Raw genomic sequence first — 16,294 nt, 5'->3', positions numbered from 1 at the left:
GTTGGCGTCGCATTCCTTCTTGAAGGTGCTACTTGGTATGCGGCAGGCCGGTGCCATGGCGTGTGGTGGGACATGGATGGAGGGCGCAGCGGTGGCGGATCATCTATGCTTTCCAAGCTGCCGTTGTTGGCTTTTATTTCTTCTTATTTTTCCCTTTTGCGCACATTTTCCAAGCTGCCGTTGTTGGCTTTTATTTCTTCTTATTTTTCCCTTTTGGGCTTGTTGTGCCGTTCGCCCCGGCAGTTACCCTGTGATCGGTGTCTAGTGCTTTATAATATAAAGCGGGGGGAAACCCTTTTTCGGTAAAAGGAACTGACAACAAGATTTCAAAAATAGAGCATTGTACGACACACATAGTTCAAACAGTAATAAGAAACACAGTGCGCAAGCCGTGGTCCTCGAACATGTAGTTCCTGCGCAACTCTCAGTCGGCCGTCGTCCAGGTGGATCGTCAACGACAACATGGGCAAGGCGCGGCCCGCCGCCCTAACGCTTCCAGAACGCCGCCGACGTTGATGGCGATGTGGTGGCCACGGATCTGGACAGAGAAGCGCCTAATATAAAACACTCTTCCATAAGTTTTTGAGTTGGAGATGAAGAAACATGTGTAAACAAAACATATTGTCCTAAGCTTTGGCCCATTGGGCGAATCCTTGATGGTATTGGCTCATAGGCTAAATTGTACTGCAGATTGATCAAAGTAATAGGAGCACATGACGTTCTTAAATTTCAACTGCTTTGCCTCAATTCCCTTATTATGTATCTCCTACCAAGCATGGGACATCCAGTTTATATACTAAACTAATAAGATTGAATAATCCATAAAGTAGATGAATGGAAATGCAAGCAAGAGGGGAAACCCTGGAAATATGATTTGGCAGATGGAATAGGTGCATGATCCATACAATGGACAGCTAGGCGTGAGCCAAAAATAAGTTTTGTCCCTTATGTGGGTACAGCCGCCTGGCATGCATATACTGAAAAGCGATAAAACTGGAGCATATCTGAAACCCATAATTCGTTTTAGATGATACCTTTGCATATAGTAGTGAAGCAAGCTCATAAAATTTGTATGGTTTGTGCAGGAAAAACATGCGACTGGAAAACAATATCATGTGGTTTACCTGCAAAATTATAGCATGAGTTAGCTCCAAAGCATTGAAAATTTCAAAGCAATTTCCAGGTACAATTACTTCATTGTTGATAAAGGTCGGCCTCCATGAAACACCACAGTTTGATGATAATTTCCTAGTCCTTGCTTCCTTTGAGGTTTCCATTCTTAATGGTACTATTAAACAAGTGCGCAAATGTAGCTATCACTATCGGTATAAAAAGATTGGGATGATACAAAAGAACATGAATACAAGAAATTAGCTACACACAGACATTCAGGTATTCAGACACAACATATGCATCTGAAAAATAATTCACCCAAACCTAAAAACTGAAGCATAAAACCTACAATTAATGAGATAAAAGTGGAGAAATGAAAACAACATTCTTCAAAAGGAAAATCATCTCAATTTCTAAGAAATCATCGTTATTCAGGAAATAAATATATGCAATGTATATATACCTACTTAATAAATATTTGAGCAATTGCAATACACTCAATTTGTTCTGCTTTGAAATGCACTGGTATGCTGAGAAAAAAACTTGGTAGGTGACGGTTAGTAAAAATGGCTGAGACGGGAGATAGATGCACCAGAGTAAGACTTATACAGGTGTGAACAGCAAACAAACATAGCTAATATCATGTAGTCATGCACAACTCGGTCCATTCCAAGATGCCTTATGGTGCTTAGAAATTACATATTCATCAAACAGATACAAAATAATGCAAGGCAGAACATGAGGTGACGATCACAGAACTTAACCTGAATAACTGGATCTAACATTTCATACATTACACTACATTATGCAATAACTCACACTACCAGATGGTAGTCTCCAACAAATTAAAACTGGTGGGCAGAACATGAGGTGACGATCACAGAACTTAACCTGAATAACTGGATCTAACATTTCATACATTACACTACATTATGCAATAACTCACACTACCAGATGGTAGTCTCCAACAAATTAAAACTGGTGCGCCATACCAAGAGGCCTTGTAGACAAAAGCATATATATTGTTCAAAGCAAAGCATGGGGTAACATATTACTACTCAGCAGTCATCAAACTCAGGCACATGATTCAGGGAATCAATAAACAGCGGGGTGGCTCATAACTCGATGAAGCCAATGTCCTCGGCGTTGGTGCGGAAGCAATGCCTGCAGCACACCCGTACTTCCGGATCAGGCCATGCGAGTTGCCGCAGAGACGGGATACTCATTCATCAGATCGCACTCATGGAAATTCGAGAGTATATGAGAACAAACAATAATCAGAAACCAAGAGGGGCAGTGAATCCAGAGAAAGGCAATGGAGATGGGCATACCTGGGCGTGGCGGAACCCACAGTAGCTGAAGGTGGCAGCCATAACACCAATGCAATACAGTCATAATAGTAACCATTTCATTTGCAAGTCGACCCACCATCCTCATCGTCGACAATGTTGACGCGCTCACACTTGTCGACCTATTCACTGTATCTGCAGGAAAAGGAATTCAATCCTTAGTTCCAGGTCCGGATAAGCCTAACGTAGTTGCACCAACTCTATAGAGTAAAGATTTCTTCGTTGGATTCAAGTTACATATCAATAGGCTCAGTCAGCGCTGCACCAAAGAAAACAGATGATCAGTACAACATACTGAATACATGTAGCTCATCGAGGGTAAACCTCTACTTAAGACTATTCCATTTACATGACATAGTTATACACAAACTTCAACACATGTGGCTCAACAAAGTCTAACCTATACAGCACTATATTTCCTTTAAACGATATTTTTATACAGGTTCAGTTTTGAACTTCTGACGATGTAGGTTTGTTTCAAGCAATCAAGTTAACTCAAGACCTGGACATGATAAAATAGGGAGCCACATGACCTGCCTTACAGACATGATGGTGTGATTTAATGGCAACCAAGCAAGCATATAACTGTACATGATTACTACCTCGGCTCTGCTCCATTATGACCTAGTTGATTAGAGTGACTGAACACCCAAGAGTATATGAACACCCAAGAGTATATAAGACGGGCATGGCTGTAGGAAATTTATGGATATGCTATACCCTATTCCTAGAACTGTAACCATTAGGTTGAGAAGAAACAAAAACAATGAGATGTCTGGTGTGGAATTTCTAGCCGAGAATCACAATCAGTATGACATCTACATTAGGAAGTAAAATCTGCAATTCTATGTATCATTTGGGCATACGTTAGCTTTCATGGCAAAGGTTGTCCCTCATAAACTCATGTGATGAACTGAACTTTGATTACAGTTTAAGCTCAGCAATGTGTAGCAGTTAGCCAGTTACAGGACCATTAGTGGTAATGTACATTCATAAAATAAATCAAAGATAAGGTCCAATCACATAAATCCGCAGAAATATAAAACCTACAGAAAGATATAAAAATAATAATTATCACACAGCAGTTATGATCTATCTTCTTGAAAACAAAAATACATGGATCATCTTATTTCCTCATATTTAGTACAGAACATGATGGGAGATAATTGAGCAGCACACCAACACAACAAGTGTCAAAATTATATTTATTGGATGCAAGTGAAACTAAAAGACATGGGCATGCATCGAAGTTGTTTGTTTGTTTACTAGACTTTAAAGCAACACAGATTATTTTGGTCAAATAGACAAACAGACAGATTTCTTGGATCTGAGGCTAGAGCAACGACCAAACAGACATCATATAAGCGACTAAATATATAACACTAGCAAGCTGCATAATATTTAACATGATAGAGTTAAATAAGAAAAATCTAAGGGAGCAGATGGTACCTAAATCACGCGGGCTTCCTTTGGTGGAAAATTGCCGGTTATCAGCTATTTGTTTTGACACATTTCCAGGGAACTCTGTTCGTAACAGACATAGTAAGTTGAATCTATGCCCTTTACCTACAGCAAGTAAATATTGAAAATGACTCATAGAAAGGTATCCTCGTTGTTGCTTGTCCTTCTTGCTGTTGCTACTGGTCTTGGCCATAGAGGCATCGGAGTACAAAAATTTGGTAAGTAAAGGTGCAAGTGCTCCCTCAGATTACTTTCGACAGGAAACAGTTCATACAAGAACTGAAACAATCACAATAATGAGAGTTAAACTCAAGATGAATAAGCATCGGACTGTTTGTTATGTACACAAAGTTAACATGCCACCTTCTTATAAAAGCTGTGGTTCATGAACAAGAATAACAACTTTGCCATGTTGGTCATACTGTGGTCGGCCTGCACGACCCATCATTTGCAGAATATCTGTGATAACATAATCAACATATCTTTTTGTTTTCTCACCATAGTATTCAGTACCCCACAAAAGAATGGAGTAAGTGCTCAGATAAATGACCGTCGAAGATGAGGAAAATGTGAAGCATCATGTCACCTTGATTATGAAAAGGTGAGATGGAAGATTGACACCCCAAGCCAGTGTGCTAGTGCATATCAATACCTGCCAAAACAATAAATTATGTTTACATTTTGCTCAACTATGTGACCAAGTTGAGATAAAATAGACTGCAATGACCATACTCAAGTGTAGCAAAGAACATGTTATCAATGAAGAGCACACCTGAATCTTGTTGTTTGAAAAGAGTTCCTCGACCAAGGATCTATCTCTAACATTTAAACCTCCATGATGCAGACTTATTTCAAACTGAGGCATGACTCAAATTGCTATCAGTGACTTGTGAAAGAATTATGTCTAGAGAGTTATCTGCCAGGCCGAGGAACTACCTTGGTTTCTCATCGGATGCTGCAAGCTGCAATATAGAGTAGGTGAGGGCAGATGGAGGCTTCTCCCGTCGTCATGGCTCAGCGGGAAGCTCAGCAGTATATGCTGTAGGTGAGGAGGAACCAATGGGGGCTCTCGAGCTTCGTCTTTGTTTCCAGGGATAGGGTTGCTGTAGCTTGAGTCTGGTGATGATGGGACTTCAAATCCAACAACCTGCACCCCTTCCTGCACCCATATTATGTATGTTAACCACCCATCATCATAAATACAAACATCATAGAGACAGCAGTTTAGAAAAGAAAGAAAGCGGTCAATGTACTTACATGGTCATCCCTGCCTTGTCGGTGCTCCATATTGCTGCAAGACTCTGTTCTGTTGCCTATCCTCATAAACGAGTATATGAAAAACGTTGGCGTGAGTAATTAATTTTAGTAGCTTGTGTGCAGTGCAAGTTGAAAAAAAAACAAGAGCTGTCGTAACTTACAGATAACAACTATAAATCACATATAAGAATCATTCACTGAACGAAGTTTGCATATTTTGTATTTGTATCATGCACTACATGCAAAAGAAACTGTTGATTTTTGCATGAACCAAATGGATATGAGATACCATAGAAAACAAAAGCTAGCAGTAAAGTAATTACACATTTAACCGATGGAATTTTCCCAGCAAGTAGATTTGTTATCAAACTGCTCTGCTCCAACAGAGAGTGAGAGAGCATGACGGTATGCTAAACGATTTCAGTATAACAAATGATTATACTGACAAAGTGGCAAAGATCTCAACTACATAAATGATTTCAAACAGAGTAGCTCGGCCTGAGGTAAATAGTTGCAACTACAACGGAATCAATGCAAGTCAACAGAAAATGAAACAAGACAAGAAGGCAACTTGATTATTGTTGCAGCAAAAATAATTAACAATAAACTGTTAAAACTCACTCTTAACGATATTATTCATTCGGATATAAACTAAGAAAACCCCTAACTTCCACAGTGGCATGCCGCCTTATCAAACTCTTTTCCTCCTATCCTTACTGGCTTAGCATGGCATAGAGATATCTACCATAACCTATTTATTTTGTTGGTAAGAAAGCCAAACTTGCTATGAATATTTTTGCTCTGATCTGGTTCTGCAAACAACGAATCGATATCTTCATTGCATAATACTACATCCATCTGTGTTGAATTGTCCATTTCCTAATAAAAAAGATCACCGGTACTCCGCGGTATCCTGAATATAATGTGCTATGTAAATAAAGGTGCATCCCACCACTCCACGCAGCCTGAACAGCTGTGCTCATTTGGCTTCCCAATTTCCCCACACCGTAGCTGCATAGCATAGTACGTAGTTAGGCCTGTCGGATCAGAACAGACGACCAGATTGGTAGCATCGGCAGGTCGTTTTGCTGCAGCTTCATGTCAAAGAAGCAGCAAGGACAAGTATTTTGGGACCTCAACCCAGGGTCTTGGCTACAGTTTAATATTACAGGGTCTCGGAACTTTACTGTCAAATAGTTTCAAACAAATCAAGAAATTCAAAATCTTAAGTCAAGAAAGAACTTGAGGGCTTAACAGAAGAACAGAACAACACTCCCAACGTAGGGGTTGGAGACCTGCTCCTTGGATTGACCCTTGAGGGTCTAAAAAGTTGATGCTACATTTATCATTATTATCATTATTACTACCAGTAGATGGGATCAAATGCCAGCTTCAGAAATTGTGTCGCATACACACTGCTAGAGAGAAAACCGATGCACAACTAGGATTCGAACCCGTGACCACTGACCACTTCGGTGTTAAACAGGGGCGGAGCCAGTTAAGGTCATGGGTACATATGTACATTATTTTTGGAAAAAAAGAACTTAGAGCTCTGAGTTAACCCTATATTTATTTAGTAAAACATTAAGTTTCAAGCTACCTGTACACACAATGGAGGGAGTATAAGATAGTGGCCAGCTATATACTTGCTTAGTGACAGAAAAACAGAGCAGCATTCCACCTGAATTGGATCAAGATGAAAAGAAAAATAAGAATCACATATTAGGAAACTAAAACGTGAGTGTGTGTGTGTGTGTGTGTGCGAAAATGCTAGACCTACGAAAGAGGATACATAAGGCTACAAAAGGTTCCAAACTAATCTAAACATCCTCCCCCCCTCCCCCTGATTTTCAGGGGGGTGGGCCCCTCACTTCCTAAACACCAATATAATTCTTCCACGTTGGCTGGTACGTAAACTTAAGTAGGTCATTTACGTAGGTGTAGCATTGCTCGTGTGTGTGTGTGAGAGAGAGAGAGAGATGAGCACCTAGTTCAGATTGTCGTGGGGTAGCCATCTGTTGACGGCATCCATGTGCACCTCGTTGGTGCTTGACCTTCTTGCCGCTGCTACAGTGCTACTGGTTTTGGCATCGGAGTGAGGGGAGGAAGAACGGGACGGACCCCAACAGAAGTCATGGATGGGCGTTCGCGGCTTGGCCTAGCCAGCCACCGCCACGTCTCCCCCTCCCTTCCCCTACGATGGCGTGCTCCACGCCGGTTTCCTGTTCGGAGGCTCGCGGACGAGCGTCTCCGGCGGCCCTCCCCTTCCCTGCAGAGCCATGACGCTGCTCCTCCCTGTCCCTGTCGTTGCCCTCTCCTCCACTTCGTGAGGCGTCCGCCGCCTGGGTCTTCGGCCTCCCTGCTCCACCCCCTTCCGTCTACACCCCCCGCCGCGCCGGCGTCCAAAACGGCGCCCTGTGCCGGCAACAGTGGCGGCTAGGGTTAGCCACGGGGGCAGGTGGAGGAGGCGAGCGTCAAATCGAGTTGGTGGAGGAGATAGGACGGATCGAGGATAACACAAAGGGGGCTGGGCGGAGCCGGAGACCGCCGGCAATGGCCGGAATCGGCCGGCGGCCGAGAGGTGGAGAGAGGGAGAGAGAGCGCTTGAGAGAGAGAGGCAGGCGAGAGCGACGAGAGGATGGGCTGCGTTTGTTTTTTTCTTGGCCAGTACACATCAGACTCTCGCTATTGGCTGTGCTGAACAGTACGTGTGATGATGTGGCACGCGCGAGGATGCGCCATTTGCGCGACGCGTAATGGGTTGTACTAGTGGTTGGGGTGGCGCCTCTTTTTTTTTTAACATCAGTACAGACACAAGCGCTCAAATATACGCGCATACACAGATAGTGAGCGCCCTTTTTAGTTGGTTGTGGCTTTAATTGATAGCACACATGCATGTATTTTTTAGGATTTTTTTAAATGAATGACGATAGCGCAAGCCAAGTACATTAAAGCTAAAAGTATGTTAAACCTAGAGGACTATCAGTGAGCTATCTACCTGGTTACAAGGTGCAACCATTACACACTTGTCCAATAGTGTATCAAACTCAGCAAATAAACAAGCAACCTTAACCCTGTATCTAGCACCTCTCTGTCATGTCGTTCAATTGCAGTCACAAGACTTGCCGCTGCAGAGCAGCTGCTCATCCGCGCCATCGTCGAGGCTCTCCGGTCCATACTCGTTCTGCTCGCCATCGTAGTAGTCCTCGATGCAGCCCATGTCCATTCGAGGGCATCACAGAAGAAGCAGTGGTCGTCGCTGTAGACGCCGGGGAGAGCAGGCAAAGGTTGTGCGCTCAAAGCACCACGAGTCGCAGCAGCCACCACATTACATGTGGTGATGTTCAACAACTTCCTCGTAAGGAGTACATCAGCACATATCTAGGAGATTATGTATCATCCCCTTAGCTTTGTTCTACAGAGAAATGCAAAAACAAATTATGATACGTAAACAGACAAATATATGAAGCTAAGAAAAGTTTACAAGGAACAAATGACACAACATGCCTCAAGTCTAGGTACAGGTAGCGAATAAAGCGGTACACAACGAACAATCAAGTATATCAATAAGGGGTAATAATATTTACCTGTATGACAATGGAATGTGCTGGTGTGTCAACGTATCTCTATATTCTCATCGTGTTAGATCAATGGAATGCACGAACTCAACATGATTGATCTAACAAAAAGGAATTCACTTAAAGTCCACATGATGAAATGGAAGAGATTAAAACGAAGCTGGCCCAAAGTAATGAAGCCAAGGGAATATTAAGTTTTAATCGTACAACATACCATTTGATAAGCAAGCATGATACAGTTTTTACTTTTTAGAGACGGCTTCCTGTTACAAAACCTGAAAAATCCTCAAGGCCTGGCCACGTTGTAATCATCATCTACACCAAAGCACATGAAATTTTGAATTCCAGCTGCCAAACAAAAGGGAATGTCAGTTGATTCCTATGTGGATAAAAGAGAATGATGGACTAAGCAAGAGCAAGGAAGCGAAAAGAAAACACGTATATTGCTTCCTCCTTGGAAGTATTCTGTATAGCTTTGACTCATACAACAACTGTGGACGTTTTGTCTTAGATGTGATTGCCTAGCTAAATAGTCAATGTTCTTCCTCGCTCGTCTCAATCAAGAACACGAAGCAAATAAAATGTATAGATGTCAAAATAGAAATTACTTGTAACCTCAGTATGGTTCAATCAAACTATGGCTCCAATAAAAGAGAAGGAGTAGGCCTTACTGTGTATTCAGGCAAATCAAAGAAATAGATAATTTCTTGGCTAATAAAGTGGAACTCAACCAAGAATATAAAATAACCCAGAATTGTAGATGATGAAATACAAATTATGCACGTTTATTTATTTTGCACAGTAAAAATTATAGGCGAGCAGTTCGCTAATGCCAGAATAACATTGGGGAGAAGAAGCAGCTACATATCAAAACTGCTGGACGACTTTAGGCATAGAAGAAATGCAAAAAATTAGTGAGCATTGGCAGCAAACCAGGCAATGGAAGGGACAACCATATATCACCTCCAGCAGTTTACTGTCAAGTTGCCAGAAGGATGCAACAGAAGCGGCAAGCAAGAGAACTTTGGAGGCACATGCAAAGTATTTGCTGCAGTAAACTATGTTAATCAAGAACATCATACTTCTTATCCAAACATTTAATGTACATGATTGTGCACGATATTTAAGAGTTAATACACCGTAGGGCAATTTCTAGTTCAGATCTCCGTAACTGTAGTTGATGTGTATAGTATACTAACCATTGTTTAGGCAAATGCCGGGAGGTCCATGAGAAGCCAGGTTCTACTTGATAAATATTCAAACAACAAACAACTCAATGTAGACTAAACTGAAAATCAAATTTAGTGAAACCTACAATAAAACAGATAGATATAAATAATTGAAGAGAAGCCAGTTGCCCATCCTGCTGGACGGAGCTAAAATATATCAAACAAAGGAGCTTACCTATGCCTTGGGACTGCTTGTTACTGCCATCGATGAACTATCTAGCAGGACCATCGCCAAGGCCACAGCAAGTCATTCGAAACGGAGATCCGGAAGCTAAATAGTGTTTGTTCCTCCTAGCTCGTCCCAATTGAGAACACAAATCAAATAATCAAGAACGCAAAACAAATAATCATAACAAGAAATATTTATGGTGTGTATAAAATGCTAGGCAAGAACAACCAAAGCTATATATACACAAAATTGGGAATCAAGCAAAAGAGGTTGTGTTGTTTTCTTGAGACAGAATCAAGAAACGGTAGTACCTGCAACACAACCGGGAGAGACGAACGGAGAGAAATTTCACATCCATCCAACAATAATTAGCAGCATACCTAGATAATAATTAGTAGCATACCCAATATACGCCTTCAAGTTTGACATTTATCAAGAAGCCTTGTGTAACATGCTTGTACTATCAGGAAACAAGAAACGACCAAACCCTCAGGTTCCTAAGTTCCAAGAAAAAAATAACAAAAGTGTAGACAAGCCAAATTAAATTTGGTGTCGCGTTCTATGTATATATGCAGATAAAAGGCTCTAATAATAAACCCAAGAACCAATATATTCAATTGGTATATTCTCCCACATTTGTCTGCTAAAAACAAGAACAGCTGGAACAAAGAGAATCAATCTCTCGATACTTAGGTAGCAGCTTCAAAGCAATATGAGATGATTCAACTGGCACATGGACACAATACACATAGAATAGCATTATCCATATATTTTGGGCATCAAGTATTCTCAGACCGTCACCTAACTAATGTTCTGGAGTAACGCATGAGAACACAAGCATGTTTCTTGATTACATATGTACGTGGGCAATACCATATGATTTATTGTACATGTTTTTGTGTGGAGCGACGATAAATAATGCAACCCATGACAATAGCTTTCATCATTTACGTATTGTTGACATAAGAATGCAGATTATCTCCATTGTCACGCCGTAGCAATGCATGAGCCTTCTACTAGTCTGTTGGAGATGTTCTTGAAGGAAATATGCCCTAGAGGCAATAATAAAGTTGTTATTTATATTTCCTTATATCATGATAAATGTTTATTATTCATGCTAGAATTGTATTAACCGGAAACGTAGTACATGTGTGAATACATACACAAACAGAGTGTCACTAGTATGCCTCTACTTGACTAGCTCGTTGAATCAAAGATGGTTAAGTTTCCTAGCCATAGACATGAGTTGTCATTTGATTAAGGGGATCACATCATTAGAGAATGATGTGATTGACTTGACCCATTCCGTTGGCTTAGCACTTGATCGTTTAGTATATTGATATTGCTTTCTTCATGACTTATACATGTTCCTATGACTATGAGATTATGCAACTCCCGAATACCGGAGGAACACTTTGTGTGCTACCAAACATCACAACGTAACTGGGTGGTTATAAAGGTGCTCTACAGGTGTCTCCGATGGTACTTGTTGAGTTGGCATAGATCAAGATTAGGATTTGTCACTCTGATTGTCGGAGAGGTATCTCTGAGCCCTCTCGGTAATGCACATCACTATAAGCCTTGCAAGCAATGTGACTAATGAGTTAGTTGCGGGATGATGCATTACGAAACGAGTAAACAGACTTGCCGGTAACGAGATTGAACTAGGTATTGAGATACCGACGATCGAATCTCGAGCAAGTAACATACCGATGACAAAGGGAACAACATATGTTGTTATGCGGTTTGACCGATAAAGATCTTCGTAGAATATGTAGGAGCCAATATGAGCATCCAGGTTCCGCTATTGGTTATGACCGGAAACGTGTCTCGGTCATGTCTACATAGTTCTCGAACCCGTAGGGTCCGCACGCTTAACGTTCGGTAATGATCGGTAATATGAGTTTATGTGTTTTGATGAACCGAAGGTAGTTCGGATTCCCAGATATGATCACAAACATGACGAGGAGTCTCGAAATGGTCAAGACATAAAGATCGATATATTGGAAGCCTATATTTGGACATCGGAATAGTTCTGGGTGAAATTGGGATTTTACCGGAGTACCAGGAGGTTACCGGACCCCCCCCCCCCGGTAAGTGTATGGGCCTTATTGGGCCATAGTGGAGAGAGAGAGGAGACCAGGGCAGGCTGCGCGCCCCCTCTCCCTCTAGTCCGAATTGGACTAGGAGGGGGGCGCCCCCTTCCTTCCTCCCTCTCTACCCCTTCCTTCTCTCCTAGTCCAACTAGGGAAGGGGGAATCCTACTCCCGGTGGGAGTAGGACTCCTCCAGGGCGCGCCATAGGAGGGCCGGCCCTCCCCCCTCCTCCAATCCTTTATATACGTGGCCAGGGGGCACCCCATATACACACAAGTTGATCAGTTGATTTTTTAGCCGTGTGCGGTGCCCCCCTCCACCATAATCCACCTCGGTCATATCGTAGCGGTGCTTAGGTGAAGCCCTGCGTCGGTAGCATCATCATCACCGTCATCATGCCGTCGTGCTGACAGAACTCTCCCTCGAAGCTCTACTGGATCATGAGTTCGTGGGACGTCACCGAGCTGAACGTGTGCTGAACTCGGAGGTGTCGTGTGTTCGGTACTTAGATCAGTCGGATCATGAAGACATACGACTACATCAACCGCGTTGTCATAACGCTTCCTCTTACGGTCTACGAGAGTACGTAGACAACACTCTCCCCCTCGTTGCTATGCATCACCATGATCTTGCGTGTGCGTAGGAAAATTTTGAAATTACTACGTTCCCCAATAATGGCATCCGAGCCAGGTTTATACGTAGATGTTATATGCACGAGTAGAACACAAGTGAGTTATGGATGATACAAGTCATACTGCTTACCAACATGTCATACTTTGATTCGACGGTATTGTTGGATGAAGCGGCTTGAACCGACATTACGCTTACGCTTACGCGAGACTGGTTCTACCGACGTGCTTCGCACACAGGTGGCTGGCGGGTGTCAGTTTCTCCAACTTTAGTTGAATCGAGTGTGTCTATGCCCGGTCCTTGTGAAGGTTAAAATAGCACATACTTGACGAAATATCGTTGTGGTTTTGATGCGTAGGTAAGAACGGTTCTTGCTCAGCCCGTAGCAGCCACATAAAACTTGCAACAACAAAGTACAGGACGTCTAACTTGTTTTTGCAGGGCATGTTGTGATGTCATATGGTCAAGACATAATGCTAAATTTTATTGTATGAGATGATCATGTTTCGTAACAGAGTTATCGGCAACCGGCAGGAGCCATATGGTTGTCGCTTTATTGTATGAAATGCAATCGTCATGTAATTGCTTTACTTTATCACTAAGCGGTAGTGATAGTTGTAGAAGCAATAGTTGGCGAGACGACAATGATGCTACGATGGAGATCAAGGTGTCGCGCCGGTGACGATGGTGATCATGACGGTGCTTTGGAGATGGAGATCAAAGGCACAAGATGATGATGGCCATATCATATCACTTATATTGATTGCATGTGATGTTTATCTTTTATGATCTTATTTTGCTTAGATCGACGGTAGCCTTATAAGATGATCTCTCACTAAATTTCAAGGTATAAGTGTTCTCCCTGAGTATGCACTGTTGCGAAAGTTCGTCGTGCCGAGACACCACGTGATGATCGGGTGTGATAAGCTCTACGTTCACATACAACGGGTGCAAGCCAGTTTTGCACACGCAGAATAATCGAGTTAAACTTGATGAGCCTAGCATATGCAGATATGGCCTCAGAACACTGAGACCGAAAGGTCGAGCGTGAATCATATAGTAGATATGATAAACATAGTGATGTTCACTATTGAAAACTACTCCATCTCACGTGATGATTGGACATGGTTTAGTTGATATGGATCACGTGATCACTTAGATGATTAGAGGGATGTCTATCTAAGTGGGAGTTCTTAAGTAATTTGATTAATTGAACTTTAATTTATCATGAACTTAGTACCTGATAGTATTTTGCATGTCTATGTTGTTGTAGATAGATGGCCCGTGTTGTTGTTCCGTTGAATTTTAATGCGTTCCTTGAGAAAGCAAAGTTGAAAGATGATGGTAGCAATTACACGGACTGGGTCCGTAACTTGAGGATTATCCTCATTGCTTCATAGAAGAATTACGTCCTGGAAGCACCGCTAGGTGCCAAACCTGCTGCAGGAGCAACACCAGATGTTATGAACGTCTGGCAGAGCAAAGCTGATGACTACTCGATAGTTTAGTGTGCCATCTTTACGGCTTAGAACCGGGACTTCAACGATGTTTTGAACGTCATGGAGCATATGAGATGTTCCAGGAGTTGAAGTTAATATTTCAAGCAAATGCCCGAATTGAGAGATATGAAGTCTCCAATAAGTTCTACAGCTGCAAGATGGAGGAGAATAGTTCTGTCAGTGAGCATATACTCAAAATGTCTGGGTATAACAATCACTTGATTCAACTGGGAGTTAATCTTCCGGATGATAGTGTCATTGAGAATTCTTCAATCACTACCACCAAGCTACAAGAGCTTCGTGATGAACTATAATATGAAAGGGATGGATAAGACAATTCCCGAGCTCTTCGAGCTGCTAAAGGCTGCAGAGGTAGAAATCAAGAAGGAGCATCAAGTGTTGATGGTCAACAAGACCACCAGTTTCAAGAAAAAGGGTAAAGGGAAGAAGGGGGACTTCAAGAAGAACGGCAAGCAAGTTGCTGCTCAAGTGAAGAAGCCCAAGTCTGGACCTAAGCCTGAGACCGAGTGCTTCTACTGCAAAGGGACTGGTCACTGGAAGCGGAACTGCCCCAAGTATTTGGCGGATAAGAAGGTTGGCAAGATGAACAAAGGTATATGTGATATACATGTTATTGATGTGTACCTTACTAATGCTTGCAGTAGTGACTGGGTATTTGATACTGGTTCCGTTGCTAATATTTGCAACTCGAAACAGGGACTACGGATTAAGCGAAGATTGTCTAAGGACGAGGTGACGATGCGCGTGGGAAATGGTTCCAAAGTCGATGTGATCGCAGTCGGCACGCTACCTCTACATCTACCTACGGGGTTAGTTTTAGACCTGAATAATTGTTATTTGGTGTCAGCGTTAAGCATGAATATTATATATGGATCTTGTTTGACGCGAGATGGTTATTCATTTAAATCAGAGAATAATGGCTATTCTATTTATATGAGTAATATCTTTTATGGTCATGCACCCTTGAAGAGTGGTCTATTCTTTTTGAATCTCGATAGTAGTGATACACATATTCATAATATTGAAGCCAAAAGATGCAGAGTTGATAATGATAGTGCAACTTATTTGTGGCACTGCCGTTTAGGTCATATTGGTGTAAAGCGCATGAAGAAACTCCATTCTGATGGACTTTTGGAATCACTTGATTATGAATCACTTGGTACTTGCGAACCATGCCTCATGGGCAAGATAACTAAAACATCGTTCTCCGGAACAATGGAGCGAGCAACAGATTTATTGGAAATCATACATACTGATGTATGTGGTCCAATGAATGTTGAGGCTCGCGGCGGGTATCGTTATTTTCTCACCCTCACAGTCGATTTAAGCAGATATGGGTATATCTACTTAATGAAACATATGTCTGAAACATTTGAAAAGTTCAAAGAATTTCAGAGTGAAGTGGAAAATCATCGTAACAAGAAAATAAAGTTTCTATGGTCTGATCGTGGAGGAGAATATTTGAGTTACGAGTTTGGTCTTCATTTGAAATAATGCGGAATACTTTCGCAACTCACGCCACCCGGAACACCACAACGTAATGGTGTGTCCGAACGTCGTAATCGTACTTTACTAGATGTGGTGTGATCTATGATGTCTCTTACTGATTTACCGCTATCGTTTTGGGGTTATGCTTTAGAGATGGCCGCATTCACGTTAAATAGGGCACCATCTCAATCTGTTGAGACAACGCCATATGAACTGTGGTTTGCAAGAAACTAAAGTTGTCGTTTCTTAAAGTTTGGGGCTGCGATGCTTATGTGAAAAAGCTTCAACCTGATAAGCTCAAACCCAAATCGGAGAAATGTGTCCTCATAGGATACCCAAAGGAGACTGTTGGGTACACCTTCTATCATAGATCCGAAGGCAAGACATTCGTTGCTAAGAATGGA

General features: G+C 42.0%; 1 long non-coding RNA gene across 10 annotated transcripts; it reads right to left on the bottom strand.

Moving 5' to 3' along the window:
* Positions 1-243: 243 nt before the first annotated feature.
* On the bottom strand, positions 244-4,822 carry LOC119320292. Of its 10 annotated transcripts, XR_005154895.1 has the most exons (6): positions 4,696-4,822; positions 4,510-4,575; positions 4,287-4,382; positions 3,912-4,202; positions 1,035-2,597; positions 273-554 (listed from the first exon to the last, which is right to left on the bottom strand). It is a non-coding gene; the product is annotated as an uncharacterized LOC119320292 (long non-coding RNA). The 10 variants fall into 10 exon arrangements; XR_005154896.1 differs by having other exon boundaries at positions 244-554; positions 1,035-1,124; positions 1,194-2,597; positions 3,912-4,575; XR_005154898.1 differs by having other exon boundaries at positions 244-538; positions 1,035-1,124; positions 1,194-2,597; positions 3,912-4,575.
* Between the last annotated feature and the right edge of the window lie 11,472 nt (positions 4,823-16,294).

Source organism: Triticum dicoccoides, chromosome 6B, assembly GCF_002162155.2.
Source record: "Triticum dicoccoides isolate Atlit2015 ecotype Zavitan chromosome 6B, WEW_v2.0, whole genome shotgun sequence".
NCBI classification, from domain to species: Eukaryota; Viridiplantae; Streptophyta; class Magnoliopsida; order Poales; family Poaceae; genus Triticum; species Triticum dicoccoides.
This window is presented reverse-complemented; position numbering and strand designations above follow the sequence as displayed.